The 14,413-nt window shown below is 27.3% G+C and overlaps 1 long non-coding RNA gene across 1 annotated transcript; it reads left to right on the forward strand.

Moving 5' to 3' along the window:
* Nucleotides 1-1,673: 1,673 nt before the first annotated feature.
* On the forward strand, nucleotides 1,674-2,541 carry LOC113558429. Its single transcript, XR_003405638.1, has 4 exons — nucleotides 1,674-1,736; nucleotides 1,800-1,928; nucleotides 2,057-2,155; nucleotides 2,473-2,541. It is a non-coding gene; the product is annotated as an uncharacterized LOC113558429 (long non-coding RNA).
* Nucleotides 2,542-14,413: the final 11,872 nt, after the last annotated feature.

The raw sequence follows: 14,413 nt of genomic DNA on the forward strand, positions 1-14,413 counted from the left end.
ACATAAAGTCCTCCGGTGGTAGCAGTGTCCTATGGCTCCTTGTGCCCCTCCCCCCATGGATATTTTAAAAAATGTTTAATATTTGTTCCACGTTTCTGAAGTTCACAAGTTCAGTTTTTCGTAGGTCTGTGATCAAAATCGGCGTCCCGTGGTGACACTGTAGAATTCATTTTTACCCCTATTTTTGGCGTCGGAAATTAGGATTTTGCAGTTTTTGGACTTTGTCGCCACGAAACAATTAATTTTTGGGTGGTTAGAGCGATTTTTTTCTACGCATCGTTTAGACGTTTTTGTAAAAATTCGAACGCTACCAAAACCAAGGAATCGGACGTTTTGTTGCGAAGTTACGATTATATTTTTTTATTTTTGGCACTTAGATTTCGTATTTTTCGAATTTTTTGAATTTGAGTTTTTGTTTAATCTTTTCGAAATTTGAGTGCTGACTCATAAATGCTACGACGAGTTTGAAAGGTTAATAAAGGTTAAAAAATCGAATGGCTTGTTTTTTCGTACACGCATAATTTTCTGTATGGTACCTATACCACCGTATAACGATTTAACGAAGTATCTTTTTGAACTTTGTTTTTTTACACGTTTTATGTTTGTTAAGGTTTCAACGTTTAGCAATTACGCCAACAGCATAAAAAATAGTTTATTATAAATAGTTTTTCATCAAATCATATAGAGAATACATCTATTTAATGTTTATAGTGTTTATATCCCTCGTTTAGCGTTAAGAATTAATATGTACCTAAGCGATTTCGTTGTTTATACGAGATACGACCATCATTTTTAAAATGTACGACGCAGTCAGTAGTTATTACTTCTGATCACTTCAGACTCAAATCTGCTCGAATACAACATTTCATTTATTATTTATTAGTTTTAATTATATGTGTATATTTAATATGCAATATATTAGCATGATTGGTAGTAATTTGTTTTGAATTTCACAATATAACTTCGGTAATATTTATAGGAGATAAAGATTTAAATTTTATGGACATCGAACATAAAAATAAATTATTATGATTTATTTACATTGTTAAGTATTCAAATAATGAATCGTTATATGTATAAGATATATAACATATACGACCGTTAAGTTCAATTAGTTAACCAGTGGACTGTACAGTCCGGAGAATATTAATGCATAATAAATGCTTACCTGCAACTATCTAAACACTTAAATAATACATACATCTATAGTTTAATGTTATTACTTTTTGACTTTTGTCTTACTAGTTACTATGTATCTATATTAAGACTCATGATATTTATACAACTGCCTGCTTAATTTACAAAGTACAAAATATTATTGGAAATTTATTTCATTATATTATGCTCAGTTAATCAGTTTTGAAATTGTATTTGTTTCTGAAAATATTATAATATTAAACATTTTTGAATTCGGCGGCCAGAGATAAAATCTAATAAGTTGAATATTCTAATCCGAATTGATATGATGTTTTTCATCCATGATTGTGGTTTAGTGATATAAAACATTGTTTATCTATTGATATAATCGTTTGTATTTACTGTCTGATTTATGTTTCATATCTTTTTGCAGTTTTATATTCGTATTTGTATTTAAATTTCAACTTTAAATTGTTTTCAAGTATTTTGAAATAGGAATGAAGTTTGTCTGTTAGTTTTTGTTTGATTATTTCCATTTCTGAATTATTCACCGTTGTCCACGTACTAGTTGTCATAAACAGACTTTCGATCTCTTTATGGTGTGTAGTATTGACATTTTATCCTCCAACCATTATACATATTTAACCGACATTTTTTTTTAGATGGCAGTACAGCAGATCACTCAAGGACTGCTAAGACATGAATTAACGTTTAAACACTTGACAAAGTTACAACATCCTACGTTGAAAATGGACTAGACGATACTGATAATAATAATGGTTTTATGCAAAGTACGAGTAATGGGTATAGAATATAATTGTGATTCAATTAATAGTAGTGTTACTAAAAGTCATGTAACCTTGACCATTAGATTAAGTAATGATGCTTATTTACCATTATTAACTTTCATATTTTTCAGATTGCAGTGCAACAGATCACTCAACGGTTGCTGAGCATGAATTAACATTTTTAGCGCTTGGAATAGTTTCAACATCCTATGTTTAATATGGATTAGAAGGTATTAATATTAATAATGGTGTTTTGCACGGTACGTGTAATGTTAAATGAATGTAATTGATAGCAACATAATAGAAGTGTAACAAAAAGTTAATGTTATGAAACCCTTACCATTAGATTAAGTAAATGATTCTTATTTAGCATTATTAATTTCCATGTATTTGATTGATGCTGATACTTCATAAACATTATAAAACATGCTTTTATATGATAATTTTGACTCGTATTTTAAATTCATATTATTAACTGCATATAAAACTCTGTATTCTAATGTTGTACTCCATCAATTTCACATTATAACTGACTACATTTTTTCAGATTGCAGTACAGCAGATCTTTCAAGCCATGATGAAACATGAATTATCGTTTTTAGCACTTGGGAAAATTGGACATCCCATGTTGAAATTTGACTAGACAATACTGATAATAATAATAATAATAATGGTATTTTGCATGGTACGTTTAATAATAACTGTATGTAATTGATAGCAACTTAATATTAGTGACACAAAAAGTTAGTATCATGAAACCAAGACCAATAAATTAAGTGAATAATTCTTATTTAGCATTCTTAATTCCTTGTATTTCATTGATGCTGATACTTCATAAACATTATAAAACATGGTTTATATGATAATTTTAATGAGAATTATAAATTCCTATTTTTAACTTTTTATAGAAAAGTCAATTCTCAAGTTAGTATTTTGAATCATTGACCAGTAGAAAGAGATATGTTTCTTTTTTAGCATTAATTACTTTCATACATTTCATTAAAGCCAATACTTCATAAATACTATAAAAAAAGTTTTTATATGGTAATTTTGACGTATTTACAAATTCATTTTTTATTGCTTATAAAATATTCAATTCTCATGTTATATATTGAAACCTTAACCACTAGATAGAGAATATGTTTCTTATTTAGCATTAATTACTTTCATACATTTCATTTAAGCCAATACTTTATAACACTATAAAACATGTTTTTATATGGTAAATTTGACGTATTTTACAAATTCATTTTTTTAATTGCTTATAAAATATTCAATTCTCATTTAATATATTGAAACCTTAACCACTAGATAGAGAATATGTTTCTTATTTAGCATTAATTACTTTCATACATTTCATTTAAGCCAATACTTTATAAACACTATAAAACATGTTTTTATATGGTAAATTTGACTATTTTACAAATTCATTTTTTTAATGCTTATAATTATAAATTCTTATGTTAATATCTTGTAACTTACCACTAGATAGAGATATTTTCTTATTTAGCATTAATTACATTCATACATTACATTTAAGCCAATGTTTCATAAACTCTATAAAACATGCTTTTATATGATAATTTGACGTATATTACAAATTCAAATTTTTATGGTTTATGAAACACTCAATTCTCAATTTAGTATCTTGAAACCTTAACCACTATATAGAGAATATGTTTCTTATTTAGCATTAATTACTTTCATACATTTCATTTAAGCCAATACTTTATAAACACTATAAAACATGCTTTTATATGATAATTTTGACTCGTATTTTAAATTCATATTTTTAACAGCGTATAAACTCTGTATTCTAATGTTTTCTCCACCAATTTCACATTTTAAGTGACTACATTTTTTTATGATTGCAGTATAGCAGATCTTTCAAGGCTCGCTGAAACCTGAATTAACATTTTTATTACCACATTGAAAAGTTTCACACACATCCTACATTTATATTGGACTAGAAGATTCCGATAAATCTAATAATTTTATGCAATTCACTTTTATTATTTTATGGTTAAATTCATTTTTATTAGAAATAAAATGCATTTTAAAGGCCAATAAATGTATGAAATGTAATAATATATTCTAAAATTTTTATATGCCCACAAATATTTTTCAATTATAAATCATTAGTCATCTTTGTTTATATATTTGATTTCAATCAAATATGAACTTGAAATGTGTATAAAAAATAATTATCTTTTTATATATCTAGATTTTATGATTTTAATCTTATGAACTACAACTACGTATAAAAATCATGTGTAACATTTTCAAAACTTAAAAATACAGGACAGACAACTTTTAAGAAGAAAAGAGTTAGTGTTTTTTTTGTGATTTTTTATAAATATCAAATAAAGGTTTTTAATACCTAGTTATAAAAATAATTTATGACTTATGAGTAAAGTTTTATGGACATTTGTGATCTTATTTTTTGTTTATATTTTCAAAAATATTAGTGATCATAATATATTCATATGCTTAATTAATATAGCCAGTTTGTCGGATTTTTTTTTTGTCAATAGAAGCAGTCTATATAGGCAAATTTTATACAATTTAATTATTTTTGAAATATAGAATATTGGTAGATTCTTCTAATATTCTATCTCTATGATATAATTTTATTTTATTAATTATTTTATCTTACAGTACACCTCAAATAGTGAAATTGAGTGCATTATGTATTTTATTATATTGTCATGCAGACTTGAAGGTGTTTTGTATAGGCAACCCTACTGCACTTTCAAAATGTTCAATATTATTCCTCACGAACCATTGCATATTATATAAAAATTATCTACTCATTTATGACTTTGTTACAGTGTAACTGTCCAAATTCTAAATTGTTCATAAATTTTGTGTTAAAACTCAATTTATTATTAGTTATTACGTTATCCAAAACTCCAAAACTAAATCCTTTACTGGCCCCTTTAGATAAAATGTTCAAAGACCGACACAAATTCGTCCCTAGATGCGTCTTCCGATTAGTAAAAGTTTTTCAACTCAATTATTTAGACGGTAAATGGTGATTTAAATGTGCAGTTTAAAAAAAAAATTGGCAGGAAATTTGGTTTTAGCAATTTCTTAGTTTTAAATTGAAATTCAAAATTCTTTAGAACAGAAATTTGATCTGGAGGTGTCAATGCGTTGAGCCTCGAAGATTTCGAAACGAAACAACCAATATTAAAAATGTTAGTATTTCAATTTGAATCTCAAAATCTATAGATGAATATCATAACAACAGATTATATCATGTGTTGAAATAACGAGTTGTAAAATGCAAAGTTTTAGAAAAGTTATGTTATACAATATAAAACTTTTTTAAATATTTATTTTATTTACTTACTGCAAGTTTGCATATATAATTATGTGTTTCAGTAATAAAAGTTTAACATCACCCTAAACGGTATGATAATACTGAACCTTCTACATTTAAATTACCAAAAGCAACAAAAAACTATGAAAAATTACGACTTGGTACAATTTGTACGAAATATATTCACAAATTGCAAACGTCAAAGTCATATAATATTCTATGTAAATAAAACAACTATATTACTTATTATACGTAGGTACAAGTTACAAAAGGTAGACTTTAAACATCTTTGCAATAGCGTAAATATACTTAATTTCGCAGTGTGTTTCATCATTATCTATGAGTAGTACTATTATTATGTATAAAGTTGTAACTCACGGGAATCCCTCTTATCCGAGACTGGATAAAATATAATTCAAAAACTTTCATGCTAATCTCAATACATCTGATGGCGCACGGTTCTACAACCTGGGAAAAAAAAAAACGAAAAATCGGCGTTTAAAACCACGTCTACCCCGAGATCTCCTTCTATCACAATCAAGCGAAGACGAAGATCGATTTTAAATTACCACTAATAAATAAATATTAACTAACATTAGCATGTATATCACTATATCACTAACTAAAAATATTAGTAATTGTAATTTTATTTGTAATTGAACACGTTAGTAAACTTGTAATAGCATGATAAAATGCTGAAACATTTTAATTTTAATAAATAAATAATAAAAAAAAAAAAGTTATAAGTACTGTATATTTGCATAAATATTTGTTTCCCTCAAATATATTTTTGAAAAACCTTAGTGGTCGTTCGACGTGTTTGAAACTCAAGATTCTGGTATTTTGGATGATGCTGATCAAAAGCGGTATCTGTCGTGGACACCGTAAATGCCGTTTTTACCCCACATTGGGGTCTTGGAATTCCGAAATTTGAATTTTTTAGTCGAGTGTTACTCGGCCGGGTTTCGATGTATGGGGCATAGTTACTTCACGGAAATTTCTGTTTAAAGTCGTTTTACATAAAGTCCTCCGGTGGTAGCAGTGTCCTATGGCTCCTTGTGCCCCTCCCCCCATGGATATTTTAAAAAATGTTTAATATTTGTTCCACGTTTCTGAAGTTCACAAGTTCAGTTTTTCGTAGGTCTGTGATCAAAATCGGCGTCCCGTGGTGACACTGTAGAATTCATTTTTACCCCTATTTTTGGCGTCGGAAATTAGGATTTTGCAGTTTTTGGACTTTGTCGCCACGAAACAATTAATTTTTGGGTGGTTAGAGCGATTTTTTTCTACGCATCGTTTAGACGTTTTTGTAAAAATTCGAACGCTACCAAAACCAAAGGAATCGGACGTTTTGTTGCGAAGTTACGATTATATTTTATTTTTGGCACTTAGATTTTACGTATTTTTCGAATTTTTTGAATTTGAGTTTTTGTTTAATCTTTTCGAAATTTGAGTGCTGACTCATAAATGCTACGACGAGTTTGAAAGGTTAATAAAGGTTAAAAAATCGAATGGCTTGTTTTTTTCGTACACATAATTTTCTGTATGGTACCTATACCACCGTATAACGATTTAACGAAGTATCTTTTTGAACTTTGTTTTTTTTACACGTTTTATGTTTGTTAAGGTTTCAACGTTTAGCAATTACGCCAACAGCATAAAAAATAGTTTATATATAAATAGTTTTTCATCAAATCATATAGAGAATACATCTATTTAATGTTTATAGTGTTTATATCCCTCGTTTAGCGTTAAGAATTTAATATGTACCTAAGCGATTTCGTTGTTTATACGAGATACGACCATCATTTTTAAAATGTACGACGCAGTCAGTAGATTACTTCTGATCACTTCAGACTCAAATCTGCTCGAATACAACATTTCATTTATTATTTATTAGTTTTAATTATATGTGTATATTTAATATGCAATATATTAGCATGATTGGTAGTAATTTGTTTTGAATTTCACAATATAACTTCGGTAATATTTATAGGAGATAAAGATTTAAATTTTATGGACATCGAACATAAAAAATAAATTATTATGATTTATTTACATTGTTAAGTATTCAAATAATGAATCGTTATATGTATAAGATATATAACATATACGACCGTTAAGTTCAATTAGTTAACCAGTGGACTGTACAGTCCGGAGAATATTAATGCATAATAAATGCTTACCTGCAACTATCTAAACACTTAAATAATACATACATCTATAGTTTAATGTTATTACTTTTTGACTTTTGTCTTACTAGTTACTATGTATCTATATTAAGACTCATGATATTTATACAACTGCCTGCTTAATTTACAAAGTACAAAATATTATTGGAAATTTATTTCATTATATTATGCTCAGTTAATCAGTTTTGAAATTGTATTTGTTTCTGAAAATATTATAATATTAAACATTTTTGAATTCGGCGGCCAGAGATAAAATCTAATAAGTTGAATATTCTAATCCGAATTGATATGATGTTTTTCATCCATGATTGTGGTTTAGTGATATAAAACATTGTTTATCTATTGATATAATCGTTTGTATTTACTGTCTGATTTATGTTTCATATCTTTTTGCAGTTTTATATTCGTATTTGTATTTAAATTTCAACTTTAAATTGTTTTCAAGTATTTTGAAATAGGAATGAAGTTTGTCTGTTAGTTTTTGTTTGATTATTTCCATTTCTGAATTATTCACCGTTGTCCACGTACTAGTTGTCATAAACAGACTTTCGATCTCTTTATGGTGTGTAGTATTGACATTTTATCCTCCAACCATTATACATATTTAACCGACAATTTTTTTTTAGATGGCAGTACAGCAGATCACTCAAGGACTGCTAAGACATGAATTAACGTTTTAAACACTTGACAAAGTTACAACATCCTACGTTGAAAATGGACTAGACGATACTGATAATAATAATGGTTTTATGCAAAGTACGAGTAATGGGTATAGAATATAATTGTGATTCAATTAATAGTAGTGTTACTAAAAGTCATGTAACCTTGACCATTAGATTAAGTAATGATGCTTATTTACCATTATTAACTTTCATATTTTTCAGATTGCAGTGCAACAGATCACTCAACGGTTGCTGAGCATGAATTAACATTTTTAGCGCTTGGAATAGTTTCAACATCCTATGTTAATATGGATTAGAAGGTATTAATATTAATAATGGTGTTTTGCACGGTACGTGTAATGTTAAATGAATGTAATTGATAGCAACATAATAGAAGTGTAACAAAAAGTTAATGTTATGAAACCCTTACCATTAGATTAAGTAAATGATTCTTATTTAGCATTATTAATTTCCATGTATTTGATTGATGCTGATACTTCATAAACATTATAAAACATGCTTTTATATGATAATTTTGACTCGTATTTTAAATTCATATTATTAACTGCATAAAAACTCTGTATTCTAATGTTGTACTCCATCAATTTCACATTATAACTGACTACATTTTTTCAGATTGCAGTACAGCAGATCTTTCAAGCCATGATGAAACATGAATTATCGTTTTTTAGCACTTGGGAAATTTGGACATCCCATGTTGAAATTTGACTAGACAATACTGATAATAATAATAATAATGGTATTTTGCATGGTACGTTTAATAATAACTGTATGTAATTGATAGCAACTTAATATTAGTGACACAAAAAGTTAGTATCATGAAACCAAGACCAATAAATTAAGTGAATAATTCTTATTTAGCATTCTTAATTCCTTGTATTTTTATGATGCTGATACTTCATAAACATTATAAAACATGATTTTATGATATTTTTAATGAGAATTATAAATTCCTATTTTTAACTTTTTAAAAAAAGTCAATTCTCAAGTTAGTATTTTGAAACCTTGACCACTAGATAAGAATATGTTTCTATTTAGCATTAATTACTTCATTCATTTCATTAAGCCAATACTTCATAACACTATAAAACATTTTTTTATATATAATTTTGACGTAATAATACAAATCAAATTTTTTAATGGCTTATAAAACACTCAATTCTCAATTTTAGTATCTTGAAACTTTGACCACATAAAGAAAAAATGGATCTTATTTAGCATTAATTACTTTCATACATTTCATTTAAGCCATGTTTCATAAACACTATAAAACATGTTTTTATATGGTAAATTTGACGTATTTTACAAATTCATTTTTTTTGGCTTATAAAATACTCAATTCTCATTAAGTATCTTGAAACTTTAACCACTAGAAGAGAAATGTTTCTTATTTAGCATTAATTACTTTCATACATTACATTTAAGCCAATGTTTCATAAACTCTATAAACATGCTTTTATATATAATTTTGACGTATATTACAAATTCAATTTTTTATGGTTTATGAAACACTCAATTCTCAATTTAGTATCTTGAAACCTTAACCACTATATAGAGAATATGTTTCTTATTTAGCATTAATTACTTTCATACATTTCATTTAAGCCAATACTTTATAAACACTATAAAACATGCTTTTATATGATATTTTACTCGTATTTTAAATTCATATTTTTAACAGCGTATAAAACTCTGTATTCTAATGTTGTTCTCCACCAATTTCACATTTTAAGTGACTACATTTTTTCTGATTGCAGTATAGCAGATCTTTCAAGGCTCGCTGAAACCTGAATTAACATTTTTACCACATTGAAAAGTTTTCAACATCCTACATTTATATTGGACTAGAAGATTCCGATAAATCTAATAATTTTATGCAATTCACTTTTTTATTTTATGGTTAAATTCATTTTTATTAGAAATAAAATGCATTTTAAGGCCAATAAATGTATGAATGTAATAAATATATCTAAAATTTTTTATGCCCACAAATATTTTTCAATTATAAATCATTAGTCATCTTTGTTTATATATTTGATTTCAATCAAATATGAACTTGAAATGTGTATAAAAATAATTATCTTTTTATATATCTAGATTTATGATTTAATCTTATGAACTACAACTACGTATAAAAATCATGTGTAACATTTTCAAAACTTAAAAATACAGGACAGACAACTTTTAGAAGAAAAGAGTTAGTGTTTTTTTTTTGTGATTTTGATAAATATCAAAATAAGGTTTTAATACCTAGTTATAAAAATATTTATGACTTATGAGTAAAGTTTTATGGACATTTGTGATCTTATTTTTGTTTATATTTCAAAAATATTAGTGATCATAATATATTCATATGCTTAATTAATATAGCCAGTTTGTCGGATTTTTTTTTGTCAATAGAAGCAGTCTATATAGGCAAATTTTATACAATTTAATTATTTTTGAAATATAGAATATTGGTAGATTCTTCTAATATTCTATCTCTATGATATAATTATTTATTAATTATTTATCTTACAGTACACCTCAAATAGTGAAATTGAGTGCATTATGTATTTTATTATATTGTCATGCAGACTTGAAGGTGTTTTGTATAGGCAACCCTACTGCACTTTCAAAATGTTCAATATTATTCCTCACGAACCATTGCATATAATAAAAATTATCTACTCATTTATGACTTTGTTACAGTGTAACTGTCCAATTCTAAATGGTTCATAAATTTTTGTGTTAAAACTCAATTTATATTAGTTATTACGTTATCCAAACTCCAAAACTAAATCCTTTAATACTGGCCCCTTTAGATAAAATGTTCAAAGACCGACACAAATTCGTCCTAGATGCGTCTTCCGATTAGTAAAAGTTTTTCAACTCATTATTTAGACGGTAAATGGTGATTTAAATGTGCAGTTTAAAAAAAATTGGCAGGAAATTTGGTTTTTAGCAATTTCTTATTTTAAAATTGAAATTCAAAATTCTTTAGAACAGAAATTTGATCTGGAGGTGTCAATGCTGCGTTGACCTCGAAGATTTCGAAACGAAACAACAATATTAAAAATGTTAGTATTTCAATTTGAATCTCAATCTATAGATGAATATCATAACAACAGATTATATCATGTTTTGAAATAACGAGTTGTAAAATGCAAAGTTTTAGAAAAGTTATGTTATACAATATAAAACTTTTTAAATATTATTTTATTTACTTACTGCAAGTTTGCATATATAATTATGTGTTTCAGTAATAAAAGTTTAACATCACCCTAAACGGTATGATAATACTGAACCTTCTACATTTAATTACCAAAAGCAACAAAAAACTATGAAAAATTACGACTTGGTACAATTTGTACGAAATATTTCACAAATTGCAAACGTCAAAGTCATATAATATTCTATGAAATAAAACAACTATATTACTTATTATACGTAGGTACAAGTTACAAAAGGTAGACTTTAAACATCTTTGCAATAGCGTAAATATACTTAATTTCGCAGTGTGTTTCATCATTATCTATGAGTAGTACTATTATTATGTATAAAGTTGTAACTCACGAATCCCTCTTATCCGAGACTGGATAAAAATATAATTCAAAAACTTTCATGCTAATCTCAATACATCTGATGGCGCACACGTTCTACAACCTGGGAAAAAAAAAACGAAAATCGGCGTTTAAACCACGTCTACCCGAAGATCTCCTTCTATCACAATCAAGCGAAGACGAAGATCGTTTTAAAATTACCACTAATATAAATATTAACTAACATTAGCATGTATATCACTATATCACTAACTAAAAAAATTAGTAATGTAATTTGTTATTTGTAATTGAACACGTTAGTAAACTTGTAATAGCATGATAAATGCTGAAACATTTAATTTTAAATAAATAAATAATAAAAAAAAAAGTTATAAGTACTGTATATTTGCATAAATATTGTTTTCCCTCAATATATTTTTGAAAAACCTTAGTGGTCGTTCGACGTGTTTGAAACTCAAGATTCTGGTATTTTGGATGATGCTGATCAAAAGCGGTATCTGTCGTGGACACCGTAAATGCCGTTTTTACCCCACATTGGGTCTTGGAATTCCGAAATTTGAATTTTTTAGTCGAGTGTTACTCGCCGGGTTTCGATGTATGGGGCATAGTTACTTCACGAAATTTCTGTTTAAAGTCGTTTTACATAAAGTCCTCCGGTGGTAGCAGTGTCCTATGGCCCTTGTGCCCCTCCCCCATGGATATTTTAAAAAAATTGTTTAATATTTGTTCCACGTTTCTGAAGTTCACAAGTTCAGTTTTTCGTAGGTCTGTGATCAAAATCGGCGTCCCGTGGTGACACTGTAGAATTCATTTTTACCCCTATTTTTTGGCGTCGGAAATTAGGATTTTGCATTTTTGGACTTTGTCGCCACGAAACAATTAATTTTGGGTGGTTAGAGCGATTTTTTCTACGCATCGTTTAGACGTTTTTTGTAAAAATTCGAACGCTACCAAAACCAAAGGAATCGGACGTTTTGTTGCGAAGTTACGATTATATTTTATTTTTGGCACTTAGATTTTACGTATTTTTCGAATTTTTGAATTTGAGTTTTTGTTTAATCTTTTCGAAATTTGAGTGCTGACTCATAAATGCTACGACGAGTTTGAAAGGTTAATAAAGGTAAAAAATCGAATGGCTGTTTTTTTCGTACACGCATAATTTTCTGTATGGTACCTATACCACCGTATAACGATTTAACGAAGTATCTTTTTGAACTTTGTTTTTTTACACGTTTTATGTTTGTTAAGGTTTCAACGTTTAGCAATTACGCCAACAGCAAAAAAATAGTTTATATATAAATAGTTTTTCATCAAATCATATAGAGAAACATCTATTTAATGTTTATAGTGTTTATATCCCTCGTTTAGCGTTAAGAATTTAATATGTACCTAAGCGATTTCGTTGTTTATACGAGATACGACCATCATTTTTAAAATGTACGACGCAGTCAGTAGATTACTTCTGATCACTTCAGACTCAAATCTGCTCGATACAACATTTCATTTATTATTTATTAGTTTTAATTATATGTGTATATTTAATATGCATATATTAGCATGATTGGTAGTTTGTTTTGAATTTCACAATATACTTCGGTAATATTTATAGGAGATAAGATTTAATTTTTATGGACATCGAACATAAAAAACAATTATTATGATTTATTTACATTGTTAAGTATTCAAATAATGAATCGTTATATGTATAAGATATATAACATATACGACCGTTAAGTTCAATTAGTTAACCAGTGGACTGTACAGTCCGGAGAATATTAATGCATAATAAATGCTTACCTGCAACTATCTAAACACTTAAATAATACAATACACTAATAGTTTAAGTTATTACTTTTTGACTTTTGTCTTACTAGTTACTATGTATCTATATAAGACTCATGATATTTATACAACTGCCTGCTTAATTTACAAAGTACAAAATATTATTGGAAATTTATTTCATTATATTATGCTCAGTTAATCAGTTTTGAAATTGTATTTGTTTCTGAAATATTATAATATTAAACATTTTTGAATTCGGCGGCCAGAGATAAATCTAATAAGTTGAATATTCTAATCCGAATTGATATGATGTTTTTCATCCATGATTGTGGTTTAGTGATATAAAACATTGTTTATCTATTGATATAATCGTTGTTTTACTGTCTGATTTATGTTTCATATCTTTTGCAGTTTTATATTCGTATTTTGTATTTAAATTTCAACTTAAATTGTTTTCAAGTATTTTGAAATAGGAATGAAGTTTGTCTGTTAGTTTTTTGTTTGATTATTTCCATTTCTGAATTATTCACCGTTGTCCACGTACTAGTTGTCATAAACAGACTTTCGATCTCTTTATGGTGTTAGTATTGACATTTTATCCTCCAACCATTATACATATTTAACCGACAATTTTTTTAGATGGCAGTACAGCAGATCACTCAAGGATTGCTAAGACATGAATTAACGTTTTAAACACTTGACAAAGTTACAACATCCTACGTGAAAATGGACTAGACGATACTGATATAATAATGGTTTTTATGCAAAGTACGAGTAATGGGTATAGAATATAATTGTGATTCATTAATAGTAGTGTTACTAAAGGTCATGTAACTTGACCATTAGATTAAGTAATGATGCTTATTTACCATTATTAACTTTCATATTTTTCAGATTGCAGTGCAACAGATCACTCACGGTTGCTGAGCATGAATTAACATTTTTAGCGCTTGGAATAGTTTCA

The sequence above is a fragment of the Rhopalosiphum maidis genome, chromosome 3, assembly GCF_003676215.2.
Source record: "Rhopalosiphum maidis isolate BTI-1 chromosome 3, ASM367621v3, whole genome shotgun sequence".
Classification (NCBI taxonomy): Eukaryota; Metazoa; Arthropoda; class Insecta; order Hemiptera; family Aphididae; genus Rhopalosiphum; species Rhopalosiphum maidis.